Raw genomic sequence first — 22,305 nt, forward strand, 5'->3', positions numbered from 1 at the left:
GGGATCTGGTACTGTCCTGTGGCTGGGTGAGAAGCAAGTCAAGCTGCCTTCACAGGAGAACACCTCAGTCCACTTTCCAGCAAAAATTTCTCCAGAAAGCGTGCCTCTCAGCCCAGCCCAATCCCCAACCTGACTGGTTAGGACAATGCTCCTCTCAGATTTCCTGGGCTGGCACGCTGGTGGGCTGGCAACCACAGAGATCGCAACTGAACACGGCCCCCTCTTCTTGCCACCCTCCCTGCACACCTAGGCAGACAGGTCTCTGCCACCCAGCCCCGCCTAGATGGTGAGGGAGGGAGCCAGCTCTTCCAGGGACCCCGCAGCCGGCCCAGTGCTCCACTGGGTGCTGGGCTCCCTACGAGTCCTCCGTGGCACTGGCCACAGACGGAAGCCTCTACACCCCTAACACAGCAGCAGCGGCGGCTCTGAGGCGTTTTGGGCTGGCCCAGGGCAGCCGGTCCTGCCACTGCCACTTTTGTCTTTACTCACAGTTGCTGGGCTCCCACTGAGTCCTCTGTGGCAGACGCCCTGACGCTGGCCATAGACAGAAGCCTCCAGGCTCTGGAAGCTGCGGCAGCAGCAGCTCCGAGGTCTTTACGCTCCGGCCAACGGCTGCTGGTCCCGCCGCTGCTGCCCTTGACTTTTCCCAGGGCCGCCGGGCTCCCGATGAGCTCTCCGTGACAGACGCCCCTGTCGCTGGGCACAGACAGAAGGAAGCCTCTGGGCTCCAACCGCTGCGGCAGCCGCGGCTCCGAGGTCTTTACGCGCTGGCTAATGGCTGCCGCCGGTCTGGCCGCCTCCGTCCTTACTTGGTTCGTCACTATCTCTGGTCTCTTATTTTCATAAATGCTGGGGAATTGTTGGTTGGGGAACTGATTGCGCTGTTCTTCTGTAAATCTGCCAGGATTTTCCCCCAGGTGTAGGAGAACTGGAGTCGCTCCGTCCTACTCCGCCGCCATTTTTTCCTCTCATGAATCCATTTTTTAACCAGCCCAAAATGACCACACTGCCCACCAGAAAGGCAAAACTTAAAAAGACTGGCCATACCAAATGTTGCCGAGGATACGGGGCAACTGGAACCTTTAAACACAGCTGAGGGTAGTATAAAGTAATACAGATAATAAGACAATCAACAATTTAGAGAAGGTTCTGGTAATCTTATAAAACTAAACACACGCCCACCTTATGCCCCAACAATTCCAGCTCTACATGTTCATCCAAGAGAGATGAAAGTCCACGTTTACAGGGAAACTGGCACAAAAATGTACTTAGCAGCTTTATTCACGATTGTCAAAACCTGCAACCCTCCCCGGTGTCTGTGAGCCAGAGAATGGATGGGTGAAGTGTAATACATTCATACAATGGAAAACCACCAAGCAATAAAAAAGAGCAAGCAACGCTAACCATAATCTCAGAAACTGTAGGTGCATTGAAAGATGCCCTACACAGAAGAGGACAGATTCTAAGTTTCCATTTACATGAAGTTCTAGAGCAAGCAAAACCAATCCGTGAGAGAAAAACATTACAACACTGGTTGCCTCAGGGTCGGGGGTGGAGATTGGCTGGGAAGGAGCAAGAGGGAACTTTCTGAGATGATATCCTCTACCTTGGCAGTGGCTTGGAGTACACAGTACATGCACCTGTTAAAACACATCCAACAAACCCTGAAGAATTGTGCATTTTGTTGTATATAAACTTTACTTCAAAAAAAGAATAGGCTACCTAGATGATAAAGCAAGCATAATTAAATGTCAATGAAAGAATCTAGGTAATGCACATGCGATCATTCACCATAACATGCCCTACACTTTGCTGTATGTTTGTGAATTTTCACCATAAAGTTTTGGAAAAAACTTATCAAATGGTACAGTGGTGCACTTAGGATTTGTGCACTTTGTGGTAGGCAAATTTTACCTCCAAGGGAGAGAGTAAATAACTGTAAACAGATACTAACTTCATTTAATGATACTCATGTGGAAGTATGTAGAGGGACTTATATTAATGTCAATACCTGCTTTTGAAACATGACAAAAAATATGAGACATTGATGAACTGAGGGATGAACTGATCGACAGATATATGATGAAGCCAGTAAAGTAAAATGCTAATGATAAACTCTGGGTGGTGGGTATGTGGTGTCCACTATAAATTCTTTCAGCTTTTCTGAATCTTTTATACTTTCATAATAAAATGGAGGGGATAATGAAACGACCAATTGAGAGGAAAATGGAGATCACCAATGAAAGGGGAAACGTTGTGTACCAAAAAACAATATTTAAAAATAAATAACAATTAAAATCAGCAAGAAGAGTAGAGATGAAAATCAATTACTATCAAAGAGGAAAAGCCTGGATAATTACCGAGCACATAGATAAAAAAAGACAAAGAAACCAGAGCAAAGAGAATCCAACCCAATAGTCATTAGTGTCCCTGATACAGAGAAACCAAAGCATGGAGTAGAAGAAGTATTGAATGGAAAAGTGTTCAATGATACAGTACAGCATTGTCTGAGATGCACGAAGCACTGAGTCCACACTACATCACATTCCAGGAAGAAAAATTCATTCAGAATGTTCGACACCATGAGGAGTCCTGATCACGTAATTTAACTTCAATAAAGAAAGAAGTAACAATCCCGCAAGAATAGAGGCATAAAAAGCCAAGGACCATCAAGGAGGAAAAGGGTCAGGCCGCTCTCAGGCCTCTCCAAGGCCATGGTCAATGTCACAATGGAGTAAGGAGACTCAATTCAAAGGCAAGGAAGGGAGACCCAGAGCACAGAACCCAGCCAAGGCACTGGCCAGGTCCAGAGGTGACAAACAGACATTAAAAGCATCACGAGGCAGACATTTGGAAAAGTCAGGAAATACAGCATCTTCTTGGCAAAACTACTCGATGGTGAAATCTGGCCAATTAAGAGATAAACCAAAATCTAGAATCGAGCCATGGAGGCATGGTGAAATAGCCGAGATGACTAATAGAATCTATTTAAACATATAGAATTAATTCTAAGCATTGTATGAACTGTGGACATTTTACAAGTCCTCAAAGACGAGTAATAAAACTAGCAAAACTCAGCCATGGGGGGAAGGGAGCGTGAGGCAGCGCGTGAACCTGCTAATGTCCTCATCCTTCGTGGCAGGAGGTAGCCGATCGTGTCGAAGACTGCAAACTGCAATTAGAAAAATGAAATTGCTCCAACTTCAACGTTTTGTCATTATCTCTTCTCTTAACCTTAGAAAGATCTTTCAGAAAAGAATATCTCATGTGGTGAAAGAACTTTTATTTCAAGTTCAGCAATTCCTTTTACTTCCCTTCAGCTTCTTGATCTTTTTTAAAATTCAAGGAACATCAATTATGACTTTATGTTAAAAGTAGCACACGTAATTGATATAATTTGTTTCTTATGAATGGGCTTTGATACATCTGGTTAGAAAACGAAATAAATAGACGTGTGGAAGTCCACTAACGGATATTGATGTATGTAAAAATAAGTTTATATGCACAAACATAGAATATTATTTTGGATATTTTTTACCGAATGGTACTATTTGGAGTGATATTTAAACTGGAAAAAATAAAGTTTAAATAAGCTTCTTTTTCATACATGGCTATACTATTGGAATTTTAAAATTATTATAATGCTTATACTTATAAAAATCAAAAAGTGATATATACTGTGTTAAAATAGGTTAGGAAGACAGTTATTTCCTAGCATCCAAAGAGAAAAAGGGTCTATAATCAGCTGGTCTAACTACGCATGGTGTCCACCAGATTAAAACAAACCAGCTCCACAAAGCGCAGCACTTCCTCCGAGGAAGCACAAATCTCTCAGGTGCTCAGGTCTGAGAGGGGAGATGCCGACTGGGGTGGCATTGGCATCCTCACCACCTACCTCCAGTGACCCAGTGAAGACCCTCATCGCACCGCACCAGGGTTTTCAAGATCATTAGAGCAGATTATGCCCATCTGTCCTAGCTGGAGGAAAGCACCAGGTGACCATGACCTTTGGAATCTGGCTAGCAAGATGCAGACTTATTCCCACCAGCTAGTGACTTTTCCCTTGAGGTAGGACCAGGCTGTGGTGGGCCCAGGTGAGGAAAGGGTCCATCTTTATCTCTCCTCTTGCTCCCAATTGGAAACATACACTCTACCCTCTGGATATAAAAATTCCCATGTGGTTCTCATGGTGGTCACGGGCATTTCCTCTTGCCTAGAAAATGCCTCATGCTGTTGCCAATATCTTTTACCGGGATGACCATGCTTATGCTTCAGGGGTTGGCTCACATGTCACCTGCTCCAGGGAATGTCTCCTGATGCCCCTGGTGGAATGAGCATCCCAGGTGAAGGATTGTAGCGAGGGAGTGATTCCTCCATGTGCAATCACCTTTAAAGACTGGTTGTGTCGTAATTGCTGGTGTCCTATTGGTCAGAGTAAATCACAAGGCCAGGCCCAGATGAAAGGGGGTGAGGAAAGGCCAAGCCTAGAGGAAAGGAAGTGGAAGAAGGAAAGAACCCCTCACCAGAAGGTGACAGGGACAACATCCAGACCGGCTCAGAAGTACTAAGAGCAAGGGAGGAGGTCAGGGCTCACAGCTCATTTCTGGCTCTTCTCAGTGGAGGAAAAGTGGGACCCTCTGCCCAGAATGGCAGCATCTCAATGGTCCTGGGAAATAGAGAGGTTACAAACAGACCTAGGGCTGTTTACATGGTTCTCCATGGGCCCCCAAAGATGTAAAAATAGACGTGGAGGAAAAGGAAACTGACATAAGCTTTCACACTCATGGAGCCCATGGAAATTCCCGGGTGGCATTAAGAACAAATCTGAGCCGCTGAGTCCAATCTGTACCATGGAGCAAACAGGCCCATGCCTGACTATTCCACAGGAATGTTGCAAGAATCAATGGGGTTTGAAATCCCATGGAATGGGATTGATGGACACGCCATATACTGGCCCTAAGAATATGAAGGGTAAAACTACTGTTGCCCCTTGGAGCTATGTAGGAAATAATAGGGTAGACCCACAGATCCTTTGGGCAGTTTTAGCAACATTTCAGAAGATGGAAGAATGTTTCCATTATCAACCAGGGAACTAGAAATGGCTTTTTCTTTGATTATCCCATATATCCACCTAAGATTCTACTCAAGGAGGGAAATGGTATGCAGCACACGGCGGTTTTCCAGCGCCAGATGAAATAAAATAATTGCAGTTTATGAGGCTAGCCCATGATTTACATACAAAAACTGCACATGAGTATTGTCCTATGAGGTAACTAGAGGTGAGACTTAAAAAGATGGCCCAGAGGGTGTCCTGGGATGTAAAAATAGAAATCACCATGTGTGGCCAATTGCAAAGTGGCCACAAATGATTTTCTCTCTCTTCTCACCCCCTTTCATCTGGGCTTGGCCTTGCGATTTCCTCTGACCAATAGGACACCAACAATCACGACACAACCAGTCTTTAAAGGTGATTGCACATGGAGGAATCACTCCCTCACTGCTCTTGGAACCTCGTGATTGCCTTGTGAAGAGGAGTCTCAGTCATATCAACCTGGCCATCAGAAACAAGCCAGCCCCGGCCAGCAGGCCAGCTGCCTGCAGGCACCTGAGTGAGTCCTGCCTACATCAGCCATGCCCAGCACAGTCCAGAAGAAACCACCCAGCTAAGCCCAGGCCCAACTGCTGAACTGCAGAGTCGTTATCTACGTAAGCGGCTGTTGTTTTAAGCCAGTGAGTCGGCGGTAGTTTGACAAACTTAACTATTCATTGGGGTCACCCAAAATGAGTCAGGAAATGGGAACCCTGTCTTTAATTCACTGTGTGACCTTTGGCAAGTCACTAAACCTTTCTGTTTCCTTGCACTATAAAATGGGAAAAGCCAACCAAACGATTCAATTTAAATGAACATTAAAAGGCGCATTCTAGTTCTGTCTCATTTTAGGATTCTAAACCGTACTAACAGATATTCATGAGTGCAGTAAAAACTCTAGGAACCAAGCTAGGTGTGTCTCTGGAGTTTTCTTGCCTCGAGGCAAGAGATTCAATGACCTGACATGGGAGCATAAACATACAATTCTTCTTCGGTATTTTATGAGCTTATTAGATTCTAGGGTAAAATATGAAGTCGGAAAAGACCAACCAGAAAGAAACGAACTAATCCCAGCGTACAAAGAAAGGAAATTACAATCAACATCTAAATCCAGAAGCAGCTATCTGCTGGCACGTGAGGCTTTCAGAAAATGCAAGACCGGAACTGGGACTAGGCTTTCTGGAGAAGAAAACCCGAGATCACACCAGGAAGAAAAACCCCAGTGAATCTTAAGTATGTGCTCAACCCCTCCCCCACAAACAGAGCTTTCATGTTTACCTGTCTGGAAACTGACCCAATACTTTTTTTGACAGCTACCTGGAGAAAAAAATTGAAATGAAAGCAACATATGCTGGTTTTCTTTGTTTTCTTAAGTGATCATAACGAACCCCTAAATGCTCTCTGACCAGAACTAACGCTTTGTGAAGTTGTGCTCCTAGAACAGGGACCGGAAGTGTTAAACACATCTGTTCGCGGGGAGTGATTTTGTTTTTCTGATTCATCGGTGCTCAGGAGGACCCACCCAGGTACCGATGCTGCTGGTGCACCTGGGAATAAGTTTGCAGGAGGGCGTGGCCTGGGGAATGGACATTTTTTCAGAAAAAGGTCACCAACATGAATTTTACAAGCTGGACCGCGTAAGCCCTTGGGGTTCCCTGGAGTGTATACAAGCTTACAGAATCCATTAGCTGAATTTTTCAGGGGCATAATTTTTTTTTACCTGAAGGAATGTAATTTGGGGGGTTATTTATTTATTTTTGTCTACTTGTTTAGAGGAGGTGAGTGGAAGATATTATTTTTATATTAAAGTACACCTGGGCTCATCTTGAAATCAAATACAGAATTTACATTCATTTTTCAACAAAACATCAAAAAATGTCCCTCTCCCAGCATGTGTCTACTCTCCTGTGCCGTCAGGGGTACTTACGGGAGAGCCCAATATGAGGCGATCTCCGAGGGCTGAAATATCCCAGGAGCAAGGCGCTTTCAAGTGCTGTTTTCCTGAGTAAAGGAAATCATCAAAAGCATTGCATTTCCTCTGAGAGAGAATCAGAGGCTAAATTATTGCTTGCTTATGTATATTTTCCTGGGCCTGAGAAGCAAAACTCCCAGAAAAAGGCTAAAACCATACAAGGAACCTGTTACACACACACACACACACACACACACACACATACACACCTACCCTCCCAAGTTAGAGCAGAGCAGAACTCTCAAAAGAAGCCTCCAGTACTCTCTCCCAGAGCTTCCCCTGCTTCTGAGTTCAATCCCCAGCACAGAGCAGCATCTCACCCCACGCACTGTGTTCAGGGTAGGAGTCCTCTCTTAACCTCCTGTCCTTGGGAGGTTGCACAGCACTCTGTGGCCTTTCTCTGCAAAGCAGTAACTTGGGTCATGTACTCATCTTACTAAACACTACTGAAGAGCAAGGCAAAACTTTCAACAAATCAACACAATGGTTGCCACCAAGGGTAGGTTTCTGATCTTAAGAAGGTCAGACTACTGATGATAGAATGATTTGATGAGCCGAGACCACTCTCCCAAGGCCCCTTTCCTCTGCTTTAGTTTGCTTATTTTTTCAGCTAATATTTGAACAACTCTGGGCCAGGCCTGTTCTGGGCCACTGTGGTTCAGAGGCCCTCTCTGGTGGAGCTGATGTCCAGTTGGGAACACAACATTACGCACATAAGTGTATGAATATGTCTAATTACAGGGACCTCCTACTCTTGAGCCCATAAAGGGAAACAAAATTCATCATAATAATTTGAAAGATGTTCCCTAGTGAACCAACAACCCGTAAGATCCATTTCTGCTCACACGACACGTGGGACATCAGCCTCTGTCGTGGCCCACAGAATTGTCATCGTGTCTGATCCACTGCTCTTCGTGTGGGGTTGTCAGACAGTNCTTCTCTGCTTCTGAGTTCAATCCCCAGCACAGAGCAGCATCTCACCCCACGCACTGTGTTCAGGGTAGGAGTCCTCTCTTAACCTCCTGTCCTTGGGAGGTTGCACAGCACTCTGTGGCCTTTCCCTGCAAAGCAGTAACTTGGGTCATGTACTCATCTTACTAAACACTACTGAAGAGCAAGGCAAAACTTTCAACAAATCAACACAATGGTTGCCACCAAGTGTAGGTTTCTGATCTTAAGAAGGTCAGACTACTGATGATAGAATGATTTGGTGAGCCGAGACCACTCTCCCAAGGCCCCTTTCCTCTGCTTTAGTTTGCTTATTTTTTCAGCTAATATTTGAACAACTCTGGGCCAGGCCTGTTCTGGGCCACTGTGGTTCAGAGGCCCTCTCTGGTGGAGCTGATGTCCAGTTGGGAACACAACATTACGCACATAAGTGTATGAATATGTCTAATTACAGGGACCTCCTACTCTTGAGCCCATAAAGGGAAACAAAATTCATCATAATTTGAAAGATGTTCCCTAGTGAACCAACAACCCGTAAGATCCATTTCTGCTCACACGACGCGTGGGACATCAGCCTCTGTCGTGGCCCACAGAATTGTCATCGTGTTTGATCCACTGCTCTTCATGTGGGGTTGTCAGACAGTGTGATGCAATTGTAGCACAAACCAATTGCCAAGAGAATTTGAAGACTTTACCAAAGTCCCAGGGTTTTATGAGGTCGATGAGAGAACTACTTAAACCCCAGGCCATGCCAGTGACAGATGAGGCTCTGACAGTTCAATCAGGTAATGGCAGGCAGAGGAGGGGCTGGCAGAGGTGATGAACTGACGGTCAGAACAAAATGACTGCACCATCAGCTGGCTAAGAAAAGCCTTGGGGAACACCCATGAAGCCCTGGACTCTTTTTGCGATAAAGAGCTTTCTTTATGTTTGTGTTGCAAAAGACATAAAAGACATGAAACAAGAGAAGCTGTAGCATGCCATCAGCCATTGTTGTCATAAAAATTACATCCCTCAAAATTAACACCTAATTTATTCTTTGTTCATCCTAAAACGTCAGTATGGGATTGGAATTAGCATCCAAAATTGGGTAAGAAAAGGATCAAAATAAGTTTATTTTCATAGATTTTAGTTTTGGTTTCCTGACCTTTCTAAATCAAAATTTGTTTTTAGATCCCCTCTATTTTCCATGAAATATTGATTCCCATGTTAAAGGAACTTGTTCTAGTGTGGCCTTTCCAAGTACGATTACCCACGGGTGACAAGGCCTCCAGTCATGGCACGGGTGCAAAGGCTATAAAGGAGGGGACAGAGGGCTCCGAGAACACCTAGGAGGCGTTCGGCTGGTCTAGGGAAATGACACCCTGGCTGAGACTTGGGAGATGGCCAGAGCCGGAGGCGAGAGCAGGCCCAGGAATGGGTCCACAGGCAGGTTGGCACAGTCAGAGGGTGGAAGGAAAACCAGGCTGGCTGGAGGCGGGAAGCGAGGGCAGAGGCAGGAGAGGAGTTTGCAGACACAGGCATGGACCAGGATGCTGTTTTCATCACAAGAGCAACGCGCAGAGTTTTGACCAGGAAAATGACCGGTTGGTGATTTAAGGGAGCTCTTGTGGGGTATCACGTGCAAGTATGATCTTACTTCTTGTCCCTAGGACAAACATCTCAGGACATCTTGTCCTTTCCCAGGACACCACTTCCCTGCAGACTTATAAGACAATGAGGAGAAAGCCCACTGACACTGGGGGACCCACCTGGCATATTGAGGTTGAGAGTCTTTGCTCCAAGACTTCTCACCATGAGGAAGTAACAGGAACAGTTACCCTCTCACATGAACCAAAAAAGTGGAGAAGATATGAAAAGATATTTTTCGGACATTGGACAATAGGCAGCATAGATCATGGCCCCCAAACAAAGGACAATAAATGAGGCGAGACCTATGATTGGCCCAGCTTGTTGCTGTGGAGAGTTTCCAGATGCAGCGCAAGGTGGGGAAATGCAAACAGAGCCCAGCTGCCTCTCTAAGTTGAAGGGACGCAGTTGAGAATTTGGGGAGGCCAACGGTAGAGCGCCTGTGAGGACAGCTGCACTGAAAAGGAGCCACAGACCTGCTCCCTTTGAGTCCTGAACGGAGTATCATCAATGGGCACAGGTGAGGAAACTGCTCAAGAAAACTGGGGGTAAGTACTGGAAAGGACTAAGCAGAACAATCAGCAGAGTCCTCACTTGACTAGAAATCATGTTCCCACCAGCCAGACTGGAGTACCTAATAACACAACGACATTAGATAGAGTACTAGAAGGGCGTTGTCTCGGCACTAGAGAAACATTCCCCTGGACTAAAGACTGCTCTGTTCCCACCCCCAAAAAGCTTAAAAACAAGCCCCCCCCCAAATCAAATGGCCCCTAAAGAATTTATCTGTGTCCCAGAACAAGTTCAAAAATAATTAAAGCAATGCAAACATACCAAATGCCCAACAAGGTCAAATTCACCATGTCTAGCGTCCAATCAAAAATTGTGAGGCATGCAAAGAAGCAGGAAAATACAAGGCAAAACAGGAAGAAAAGCCAACCAATAGAGACAGACCCATAAATGACATAAGTGGTAAAATTAGTAGATGAGAGTCCCAGTTCCAACATCTGAAGAATTCTACTAAGATAAGCACTGTAGAGAGCGCTGCAAAGGGAAGTGGCCTGTGCTAGCCACCAAATCAAAGTCACTGGCACGTGGAGAGTAAGAATGAGTCTGCACATTGTTACAGGTTTCACACACGGTTCTTATCCCACCCCAGGGCTCTGAGAGCTCTGAGATACTTTCTCGACAGAGTTTGGTGGTTCTGTTATAACTTTTAGATTCTAAGCATGAAACTCATTTCAGTTACTCAGTAATTTGAAACAAGGGCCTTCCTTGAGGGATAAGGAAGGCATGGGTGAGTCTGAGCAAGGTCCTTTCAAAAAGTAATCTATTCAGCAGTTTTTTAAAAATATTATTCAATCAAGTACATTATCTGACATTAAATCAGCATTACTTTTTATTAGAAAGCTAGCACATTCTGGTTGAGCCACAACTTCCTTTATTTAAACCACTGCTTTGCTACCTATTATCTATTCTTCCATCCATATCTGCTGCTTAAATCACAGGGAAAAAATTAAATTATTTGATAGATAAGCACCCTATGAAAACTGAAGAATATTCACCATTGTGGTGATCATATTATTGCTGAGCTGTGTTGACATGTACAATCTTTTCTAAAGTCAGGTGTGAGAATACAACACTAGGAGCCAGCAATTTAAAAATGGGAAAAAATCTCATCACATATTTAAAATGAGTAGTTGTGGAAATAACCTTTCACATAACAGGAGCACAGCTCGCTTCTAACTTCCTCTGACTGTGACGCGGGAGCCCAAATCCTCAGCCTTGACTTTACCCGGTGACTTTGTTCCTCTTATTGTCTTTCCTTGATTTGCTTTACGACAAAGCATGGGGTGCGTGCTGTAACAAGTCAATTCATCCAAAGGTGTGGAAGGGAAAGGTAATCATCTTCCTGCCACACCGACAACCCGCATTAACAGCCCGGAGGGCAGCTGGCCTGTGCGCATGTGCAAGTCGGACCACAGGCACACACGCAGCCTTTGGTTTGGCTTGGTCTGACTTTTGCTAAAATCAGATCATACTCATAAATACCACCCTCCAGTTTGGTTTTGACATTTAATATAGCATAGACCACTCCACATCAACACTGTAGTTTATTCATCCGCTGGTGTGTATTTAATGGACTTTTAAATTGTTTTCCTTCTTTTTTCTTTCTGTTTTATTTGGTTTTGACATGACAAATAACACTGGAGAAAAACATCTTTACATGTCTGCCTTAGGGGCAGAAAATCCAGAGGTCAAACTGCTTGTAGATTAGATTCTCTCACAGAGTATTACAGGGTCAAGGGTATATGCTTATTTATTTTTTTCTTTTTTAAGTGAGTTTTTAAAATAATTTTTTTTAAGATTTTGTTTATTTACTTTTAAAGAAAGGGAGGGAGAAAGAGAGGGAGAGAAACATCAATGTACCGTTGCCTCTCTCACACCCCCATACTGGGGACCTGGCCTGCAAACAACCCAGGCATGTGCCCTGACTGGGAATCAAACCAGCGACCCTTTGGTTTATAGACAGGCACTCAGTTCCCTGAGTCACACCAGCCAGGGCTCCTTATATACTCTTAACAGCTGTTGTCAAATGACTGTCTTCTAAGATAAACAAAGTTTGCAACAATACACCATAAATCAGAAATGAATTAAAGGCTCTAGATCCTTTTGACTTGCTCCCTGGAATGCCGGGAGGGTTATTTAACCTCTCGGGGCCTCCTGGACGGAAGCATGCACCTGTGAGGACTGCACGGGGGTTCAATACGTGGGGCCCAATGAGGGCGTTATCGTAGTTATTTGCAGGTTTTATCGTTATTTTAGCATCATCATAATTAATCTACCATCTTTGAAATGAGTTGAGTGAGGGTTTTACATCACAAGCAATGCCTTATTCCTTGAGGTAAGACAAACTGCATTTATTTGGGGCACGCTGGAAAAAAAAATAGAACGGCTAGCAAAATGGTCTCTATAATGTTACAAAAACTAGTATTGTTTTGAAGCCTTATAGCAGAACAGTTTTGTCATGCATTATTTTTCTTCTTGGGCTACTGTTCTGAATCTTAACCCCTTTCTGGATTTTTTTTTTTTTACTATTTAAAAAGGTGCCTTGAAACATTTCTTCAGGAAATCAGTCATGATCAAGATGCCCACGCAGCGACCAGCAATGGTGACTTGGACTAACCGGGTGTTTTTCCTGGTTATTCAAGCTGGTGAAGACTCAGGACCCCCATCCAACCATCGGAGCCTTCGAAGCAGGTGCTGGAACAGAAGCAGCACAGACCACGGCAATGGCGAGGCCGGGGCTAAGCCCTGTCCCCGTCCGAGCGTGACCTCAGGAAATGATTTCGCTTTTCGGAGCCTCAGTTTCCTCATCTGTAAATTGGGGTTAACAATGTCTTCCCCAGGACTGTGGCTACAAAAATTTTAATGGGACATTCTCTAAAGAAACTATCTATAGTGAGATAGATGGGGCCATTGGAGGAGCTTCAAGGAAGCAGAGCGGGGGCTCATGGTCAGAAGTCCAGCCTCGGTGGGTGGGAGCCATGGCTTGTACACCCTAGCAGAGATGGTGCTGGGAAGAGCTGCCATCAGGGTAGGCCACAGTCTCTCCTTCAGCATCATCAGTTTTGTTTCCTGGCCTCTGTTGCCCCAAATATGAGTGTGGGGGAGGATGGGGAAAGAACCTACCAGACCAAACAAGCACCATCAGCACCCCGCTCATTTGGTGCATTTGCAGCCAAATCTGCCTGTTTGAGGTCAAGCCCAGAACCCAGGAACCTCAGCTGAAGACTCTGGTTCCTGGAATGGCTGTCCCTCAACTCCCTCCTCAGTGGGGCTCCCGGCTGTGACAGTTCCTAAGAAGCAGCCATTTCTGAGAGCTTGGCCTCCCTGCCCCTCCTGCTTCCCAGAATGTGACCTGGAAGCAGAGCCAGGGGCCATGGCAGATCACGTGTTGGCGTCCTCTCCTGTTCCCCGCCCAGGCCCCTGTGCATCAGCCAGACTCCCAAAGCCGAGAGCTGTCTCTCTGTGTCCCTGTGCAGTTTTTTCATTACGCAAGAGCCTCGGCCATTTCCTGATGTTTTCATGGTGCTTGGAATAGCCCTTAGGAGTCACCCAAGTGGAAGGGTCCACTGGGGAAGAGAGAGAACTAATCCTTCTCTCTCTCTCTTTTTCTCTCCAGGAGGCCCATCCCGTCTCCCTCACCTGGAGGCACATACATTCCGGAGCTGGAATGACGCATGCTCAGAAGGTCAGGAAATCTAAAACTCTGTGTTTCTTAGCCTAGGCAGTCCCCCGACCAGGCAGAATTCTGCCATTAGCTAATAATAGCATTACCAATCCTGAAGCAAAAAGGGGAAAAACGTCTCTAATACTTCATCTTAGCAGCTGAGAATGTAAAACAGGGTGGCATTTGGAGGCTAGGACGATGCCAGTCTCCGGGGAAAGAAAGGTGTTAACTTCTAATAGCTTTTCAGTAATAGCCCAGCATCTGCAGGCCCCTATAAAAAGGGGGGTTTTTAAAAATTAATAGAGCTGAATGTGCTTCCCTCTGACGAGAATGCCAGATTAATAAGTGCATTAAGGGCTGCTCTGGATTGGAAATAATTATGGATGACGACAAGGAGCAGAGGGGGCAGGGGTGGCACTCACAGGAATGCATTTTAAAAAGCAGTTTAAAGAGCCTTCAGATGTTGGTATTATCCTGTGTGACCAAATTAAGAGCAAATGAGAAAAGTTTATCTGGCATTTTGGAGTATTGAAAGAGCTTAGTGTTATAAATTATACAGTATGTGGATAGGAAATGGCAAGTAAATTCACGTTAAATATTATTGGCAGTTTAAATAGCAGCTGCTTTATAAAGCATGCAATAGTTTAATTGGAATTAAAAGTCCAAACCACAAGATCCTCCCACTCCCAAAAATATTAAAAGATTGTTTCAGTTATGTGTTGGCCAGGACAATAATTAGAAGTTGCCTCGATCAGAAAGTAATCTCTCCATCATGGCCAGTTGGAGCTATTAGGGTTGTGCCAATGTGGTTTCTCTGTGTCCTAGACCCGGTTTCGAACTCCCAGGACAGGCAATGTCAAATGCCCTTGCAGTATCTTAATCAGCCATCGGAAGAACATGTGGTACTCGCAGCCTGGACTGAGGTCTATTGGTGTTTATTCTAGCCTCACTCCAGGCCCTCCTTGTGGGCCATGTTCATGCAGAATGAGCTGGCCAGAGACAGAAACCAGGGAACCCTGGGCCAGTATTCAGCATCTCCAAGCACAGGGGGTCTGCAGTGAGGGAAGGAAGCTCATGCCACAGAGGCAGCTTTGCCCAGAGTCCCAAAGCCACAGTTGTGAGCACTCTCATATTAGCTAATGGGCAGGTTCATTGATGCTACTATTCTAGAAGACAGTTTCGCAACATTCAATAAAATCCTTGTCAAGAATTTTTAACACTCCCAACAATCTGGTTTCTAGTCATTCATCCACTCAGAGAAGATGGAACAAATAAACACAGTGAACACAGTCGTAGATTTTTAATCTAAACATATTGGCAATCACATGAAATGTGAATGGTGTAAACACACATATTCAAAGACAGAGTTAGATCAAAATTTTTAAAGCAAGTCCCAATGATATGCTGCTCACAAGAGACTCACTTTAAATATGGACACAAATAAGGCTAAAAGAGCAAAGGTAGATTAATAGGTCATGCAAACACTAACTGAAATAAACCACAGTCACTATATTAATATCATACAAAGCAGACCTCAGAGCAAGGAATATTATCAGACATAAAAAGGAATATTGTATAAGGATAGAGACGTCAACTCTCCAAAAAAGATACGACAATTCTTTATTTTTTAATAAAATCTTCTTTTTAAGATTTTTAATTTATTTATCTTTAGAGGGGAAGGGAAGGAGAGAGGGAGAGAAATATCAATGTATGGTTGCCTCTCATGTGTGCCCTGCTGGGAACTGTCCTGCAACTCAGGCATGTGCCCTTACTGGGAATCGAACCGCAATCCTTTGGTTCACAGGCCCGTGCTCAATCTACTGAGCTACACCAGCCAGGGCAAGAGATGACCATTCTAAACATGTATCACCTAAAAAACAGAGCTTCAAAATACATGAAGCAAAACTGGATAGAACTAGAAAGAGAAATATATAATTCAGTTTTACTTGGAGATATTAACACTCTTCTCTCAGTAATTAATAGAAAAGTAGGCAGAAAATTAATAAGGATTTATAAGACCTGAATAATACTGTAAATAAAATTGGCACAATTCACAATTATGAAACACCTCAACTAAAAATGGCAGAATACGATGTCTTACGGAAACATACAAACTTACATGTGTATCGGCCAAGATAGAACATATTCTGGGCCATTAAACCTGAACAAACCTAAAAAACACAAGCCATACAAACTGTGTTCTCAGATCAGAGAAGAAAACTTAAATATCAATAACAGAAAGATACTCTGAAAATACTTAAATATTTAAAAATTAAACTTGTGGATACTCCATTAATAAAAAATAAATCTCAAGGAAAATTAAAAATTATTTTGAACCATAATAAACTGAAAAGATAGCATAACGTGTGTGGGATACAGTGAAACAGTGTTCAGAGGGAACTTTATAGCATTGATTCCCCAGGTTTCCAAAGAAGTAGTCTTAAATCAGTAATCGGAGCCTTTAGCTGAAGAAAATAGAAAAATAAGAACAAAGTAAAAGCAAAGCAACAGGAAGGGAGGAAATAATAAAGTTGACAGCAGAAATTATTGACATTGAGCCCTGGCTGGCGTAGCTCAGTGGATTGAGCACGAGCCTGCGAACCAGAGGATCGCGGTTCGATTCCCAGTCAGGGCACATGCCTGGGTTGCAGGCTGGTTCCCTGCAGGCCAACTCCCAGCAGGGGACGCACGAAAGGCAACCATACATTGATGTTTCTCTCCCTCTCTCCTTCCCCTCTAAAGATAAATAAATAAATAATCTAAAAATTTAAAAAAAAGAAATTATTGACATTGAAAACAAAAAAAATAATAGAGAAACCAAAAGCTGACTCTTTGAAAGATTAATAAAGTTCATATGCCTCTAGCTAAGGTGACCAGACAAAGAAAGAGAAAACTCATTTTATGGAGTCGGCATTACCCTAATAAAAGGTATTTACCTAAAAGAAATAAATATTTATGTTCACATACCAAAAAAAAAACACACAAAACCCTGTATATAAATGTTTAAAGCACTTTTATTTATAATCATCAACAATTGGAAACAACCCATATGTACTTCAGCTGATAAATAGAAAAAATTCCACCTGAGGTATATCCATAAAATGGAATACTACTCAGCAATAAAAAATGAACTGTTGCTACAGGCAAGAACATGGATGAATTTTATATGCTCTTGCTAAGTCAGACCCAAAAGGGGACATATTGTAGGATTCTCTTTATATAACATTCTGGGGACAAGTCAGACTATAAGAATAGTAAACAGACAGGAGGGCTCCCTAGACAAGGGCCACATGAGAGTTGTGGGAGGTGACAGGTTCTGTTTAGCACTAGACTGATGGGCACATGACTCCACGAAAGTGTCGGAAGTCACAGAGCTGCCCATGGAGTGGATTTTACTGCATGCAATGTTTAAAAAGCGAGATGGAAAGCGTACCTCCAATGGAAAACCAAGTGCAACAAATGAAGCTAATCTGACTGTATCACAAATGAAACACGTCAGCACAATGAAGGGCAGGAGGGAAAAAGAACTAACCCTCAGTCGCTGTGGGAAACAATATGTGATCTGTCTGTTTCGAGGCTAAAAACAGAACCCGAGTCAAATACTGTGTTTTAGTTACAGCAAGAGTTAGCTGTTCAGCCACTGTTTGATGTGTATAGTATAGAAGAGTTGAATAAGTAAGTGAATTGTAGATAATGAGAGCCAGTTTCTCATGTAAGAGAAAGTTCTAAGGCGAGTGAGAGAGCTAGAATGAGCCCTGTGCTGTTAGATTAGAATAAGGGGTAGTGCTATAAAGTCATGGGGCTTTTAAAGAAATGAAGACAAATATATGTGAACACATCAAATAGTAGGCATATATGTATTTCCCAGGTCTGTCTGCTGAAAGGGCTTTAGAAGAAAGGCATCCCAAGAGTCAAGAGGACATCTACACAGAGCATGGTCCCCAGTACTGTTCTCCAGTAGGTGGAGAAGCGGTTGATCTCAAGACCAGTCAGGGAGAGTACACAGCGCTTCGTGTATACTCGGAGCATCTCCAGGAGCCAGAAAGTAAGGAAGTGCCCAAAAGAAATTTAGGAAAGTGGGAACCTGGTTTAAAAAAAAAAGGCATAGACACCAACCAGAAAGAGTTCCCAAAGTTTAATCCGGAGCAACTTGAGCGATGAAATGTAAAAGGCAGCACTAGATTGTAACCATAGAACGAACACACATCTGTGAGGCCACAGTGATATAAATGAACAAGCAAACTAATAGGAAAGGACTGTTCTTCAGTACAGAAAACTCCAGTTAATAAGTGAAAGAATGAAGTGAACAGAAAATCACCACAGGAATATCACAGTAATAATTGTTGCAATCACCATCCACCAATGGATGCTACAATCAACAGGCTAACCTTTGAGCAGAAAAAGGACATTTGCCCACTTTTCAATATATCTCCCCAAGACTTATTCATTGCAAAGGGGAAAATGATGGCCTGACCTTGGGGGAACTCAGCAGACATCACATTAACCAAGTGATCAAGGTTAATATCACTGATAATAAGACTTTTAAGACCACGAGGCCCTGATGATACACTGAAAAGGACATATGTGGTAGCTTGCCAAAAATATGTAACCTCAATCTAATCATTAGAAAATATCAGAAAAAAGTCAAACCCGAGTATTCTGCACAATTGCTGACCTAGAGTCTTCAAAAGTTTCAAAGTCAAGAAAAACAAGAATGGTCACAGACCAAAGGCAAAGGGGACACAGCTGAAGATGCCATGGGATCCCGCCCTGGATCCGGGAACAGAAGAGGGACGTTATTCCAGTCACCAGCATTCCAAGACCCCAAGTCCCTTGACAGCCCAGAGCACAGATGTCCGAAGGCACCGAGGAAACTGTGGGGAGATAGTTCTAAGCCCTCTACCTTCCCAAAGCCGGGAAAAGGAGCCCATGTGAGGCACTGGTCGGGGTGCTTCCTTTATGGAAAAATAGAGGTGATGAAATCTAAGAGTGATGTCTGTGATGAGACCCAAAAAGAAAATGGAATCCTTCATTCAAAATGTCCTATAATCTGAGTGCTCATCTCCAAGAACTAGTGGGTTTTTTTCCAGAGATCAGCAGTCATTTATTTTAACCACTCTCTTTAGGAAATGATCCTGCCTGCGCAGATTTACAGTGAATTTAATTTTGGGTCCAGTAGTCTAAGATTTCACGAGAGAAAGCAGATGGTGGAGGCCAAGCCCGGACTTCCCTGGGAGAGGAGGGGCGGCTGAAAGGAGGCCAACCACCACAATTAGAGCAACTCTCTCATTACATGACTCCTAACACCGTGGACACAGGCCCTGGCCCTACGGAATTTTAAATCCAACTTCTCAGAGATTTATTTTTCTTTTGAAAAATTTCTGGCAGCTTTTGATCTTCTAAACTGAAAAAAAAATCAAAGAAATCTGTTTCTCTGGAGTATTAATAGCGAAGGAATTTCTGGATGTTGCAAAGTAGGAAAGGAACGCAATAGCATCTCAGTTTTGTTCATCTTCAAAGCAAACTAAATATAGTTAAAAAAAATAGAAGCAAGACACCCGACAGATTTTTGAAGGGATGGAATAAACCTCTTTCCACAGAAAACATGACATGAAATTTATCTTAAAGGACCTTCACTGGGCTCTTCTTGTCCATTTAATACCTACGGTGGGCCGTCAGAAGGGATCTGAACTTTATATCGGAAGCAAAACTATCTAATCATTCGGGGAACTTGCAAGCTCAACTATTTTCATCAATATTGGGCAGTGCCTCTCTTACCCTGCCGTGATGTCAAAACCATCCTTTGCCCCAAAGAACAAGGACGTTACAGATTTCAGACTGTTGAGTAAACAGCTGGCCCACATGCCTGAAAACCTGAGCAGTCCCTGCCCCTGCCTGGTAGCGAGTGTGGGGTGGCAGTGGAAGGCACGGTGATATTTATGCTTCGGCGTAGCTGGCAAGGCATGTGTGTACGGAAGATCGTGGTGGAGGTGCAAGTACGAGCCAGATGCATCTGTAAGGCACTAGAGACACAGCAGTGCCTGCAAACAAGTACGTAACTAGTTTCTGCTGGTGACATGCACTGAGAAAGAAACAAATGAGACGAGGTGATGGAGAGCTCTGGAGGGTGGGGTGCTAATTCAGTGACTATCTGTCAGAAGGAGGGACTTCGGGCTGACAGCTAAAGAATGAAGTGCCAGCCCTTCAAAGAGCTGGGGGGAAGGCTGCTGCAATCAGGGAACCAACCAGAAGTGTAAACGCCCTCAGGCCTCGGAGCTGCCCCTCCCAGCTCCTTGGCACCTTCCTCTTCAACACACGCCCGCAGTGCCTTATTGCACACGGTCTCTGGCTCAGGGCTCTCTACTGGGGGAGGCCTTGAACAAGCCAGGAATGCGGGAAGTTAATGCCCGTAGGACATTCATCCAAACCTGCAGAATGCACACCACCAAGAGTGCCCCCTGATGTGGACCAGGGCCTCTGGGTGATGCGTGTCACTTTGGGGGATGCTCTATCAGTCACAACATCCGTCGCAGGGGAGGTCGTGGAGGGCAGGCAGGGAGTGTATGGGGACCCTCCGTGCTTTCCATTTCAACTTTTCTACAAACCTAAAATTGCTCTAAAATGTGAATTTTATTAATTAAAAAATTATACCACAAAATCTGTTCCAGAAAACCTGGATTGGGTAGAAAGTATACCCATAACAGAAAACTCCAACAGAAACTTACAATTTATAAAGCATTAAAAAGACCAAAAAGCTGATCCATGAAGCAAGTCTTCACTGTAAAATCTATTTTGAAAAGAATCGATATTGATGAAAATGAAAGAAAATCAGGACGTGCTGATCTGTGTTCTGTAGAAAAGTAATTGATCAATTAAATTAGAGCGAAGGAGTTCAGTCTCTCAGGGTAAATGCCTCTGTCTTTGGGCGATTCAGATTGCTTTTTTAAAAAGTTAGCGAGCTTAACAGAGCTGCAGTCGAAGAATTCTGGGGTGAGCATGGTAGGGTCTACGTGTCCACAGTGTCAAATGGCCACACCCAAACTGCCTGGACCTGGCTTGGGGGAGCTCATTTGCTCACTCAGAAAGCAGTTGCTGAGCCCAGCCCGTCTAGAAACACTGAGAGTCTGGGTTCAGGGTGAATTTTAAAATCCCGGACCAAGAGAAGCCTGGGTCCAGTAAGGACCCCAGAGCTGGGAAGAGTGATGTGACAAACCTCAGTGGCATCCTTGCAGGGACACCGAAGTGACTCATCTGCTGGAGCGGGTGCTTGCAAAAGGCTTCACTGAGGATATGACATTGGAGCTGAGTCTTGTAGGATGAGTCCGGTGACTCCGAGATGACAAGAAGCAAAACAGTCCTGTGGGTGAGCCATGGAAGAGAGGGATGAAGAGAAGAGCCAGAAGAGGGGACCCAAAGGCCTGGGATGCCTCACACCTTGGGCTTTCTGCTGCCCGGCAGTGGGAGCCACTGAGTACACATGGAGAGCGCAAGTCATGAGGCTTAAGGCAGGGAGGCCAACGAGGAGGCGAGGCAACCACACAGGGTCAGGACAGTGGCAGGAGGCTAAAAGGGAGGCTGAGGAAGGGGCTGGATAGAATGTACTGGAGGGGAGGCGGAAAGGGTAGGATCCAAGACTGTCTCCCAGGGACCTGGTTAATATCGACAGGGTCGAGAAGTACCATGACCCAGAAGTGAAAAGTGAGAAGGAGAAAGTGAAACATACAAGATCATTGCGTTCAGTGTTTTTAGAAAAATGTTGGCATCAGAATCCTTTCAATGAGGTTTTAAGAACTTAAAAGCAAAAACAAAAAGCACATTTGTTTTCATTACTGAGGTACATGGAGAGGTGCACAGGGAGACTGGCAGCCCCCTACCCAGGGTCATGTCGAAGGTGCTGGGCCAGGTCCCAGTCCCTCTTTTCAGCTAAGGCTCAGCGATGGAATGTTTCCTGGCCCAGGGCACACAGCCGGGAAGCATCCAGAACCCAGTGCAGGGACTCCTGAGACCCTGTGCTGCCTTCCCCAGCCAGGAGGCTAAGGAGTAATGAGGACTTAGCGTTTTTTGGCCCCTGCTCCAGCCCAGCTGTCCTTCTGGCTGAGGACCTCTCCAGCCACATAGAAGCCTCGCCCCTAGCAGCCGAACTCCCCCAAATCTGCCTGCCCCAACCCTGGGTTCTCGTCCTCACTCGGGCTGAGAAAGTGCCTCATGCTGTGCTGGCCCTTGGCTGGAAGGAACTCATTTCTCCAAGCACTCCTCCTCTGCAGACACGTATTGTTCAGAAGCCCCAGGTGCATCTGGCCCAGGCCAGGAACAGAGGAGGACAGAGTGCAAAAGTCACTGGATTCAGTGGACAAAAAAAAAACCAACAACAGGAGTTGTTCTCCAGAAAGTACCAGAAAGTATGGTAATCTCACAGGTTGATCTGATCCTGAA

The sequence above is a fragment of the Sturnira hondurensis genome, unplaced genomic scaffold (assembly GCF_014824575.4).
Source record: "Sturnira hondurensis isolate 20B ecotype Veracruz unplaced genomic scaffold, ASM1482457v3 Scaffold0011253, whole genome shotgun sequence".
Classification (NCBI taxonomy): Eukaryota; Metazoa; Chordata; class Mammalia; order Chiroptera; family Phyllostomidae; genus Sturnira; species Sturnira hondurensis.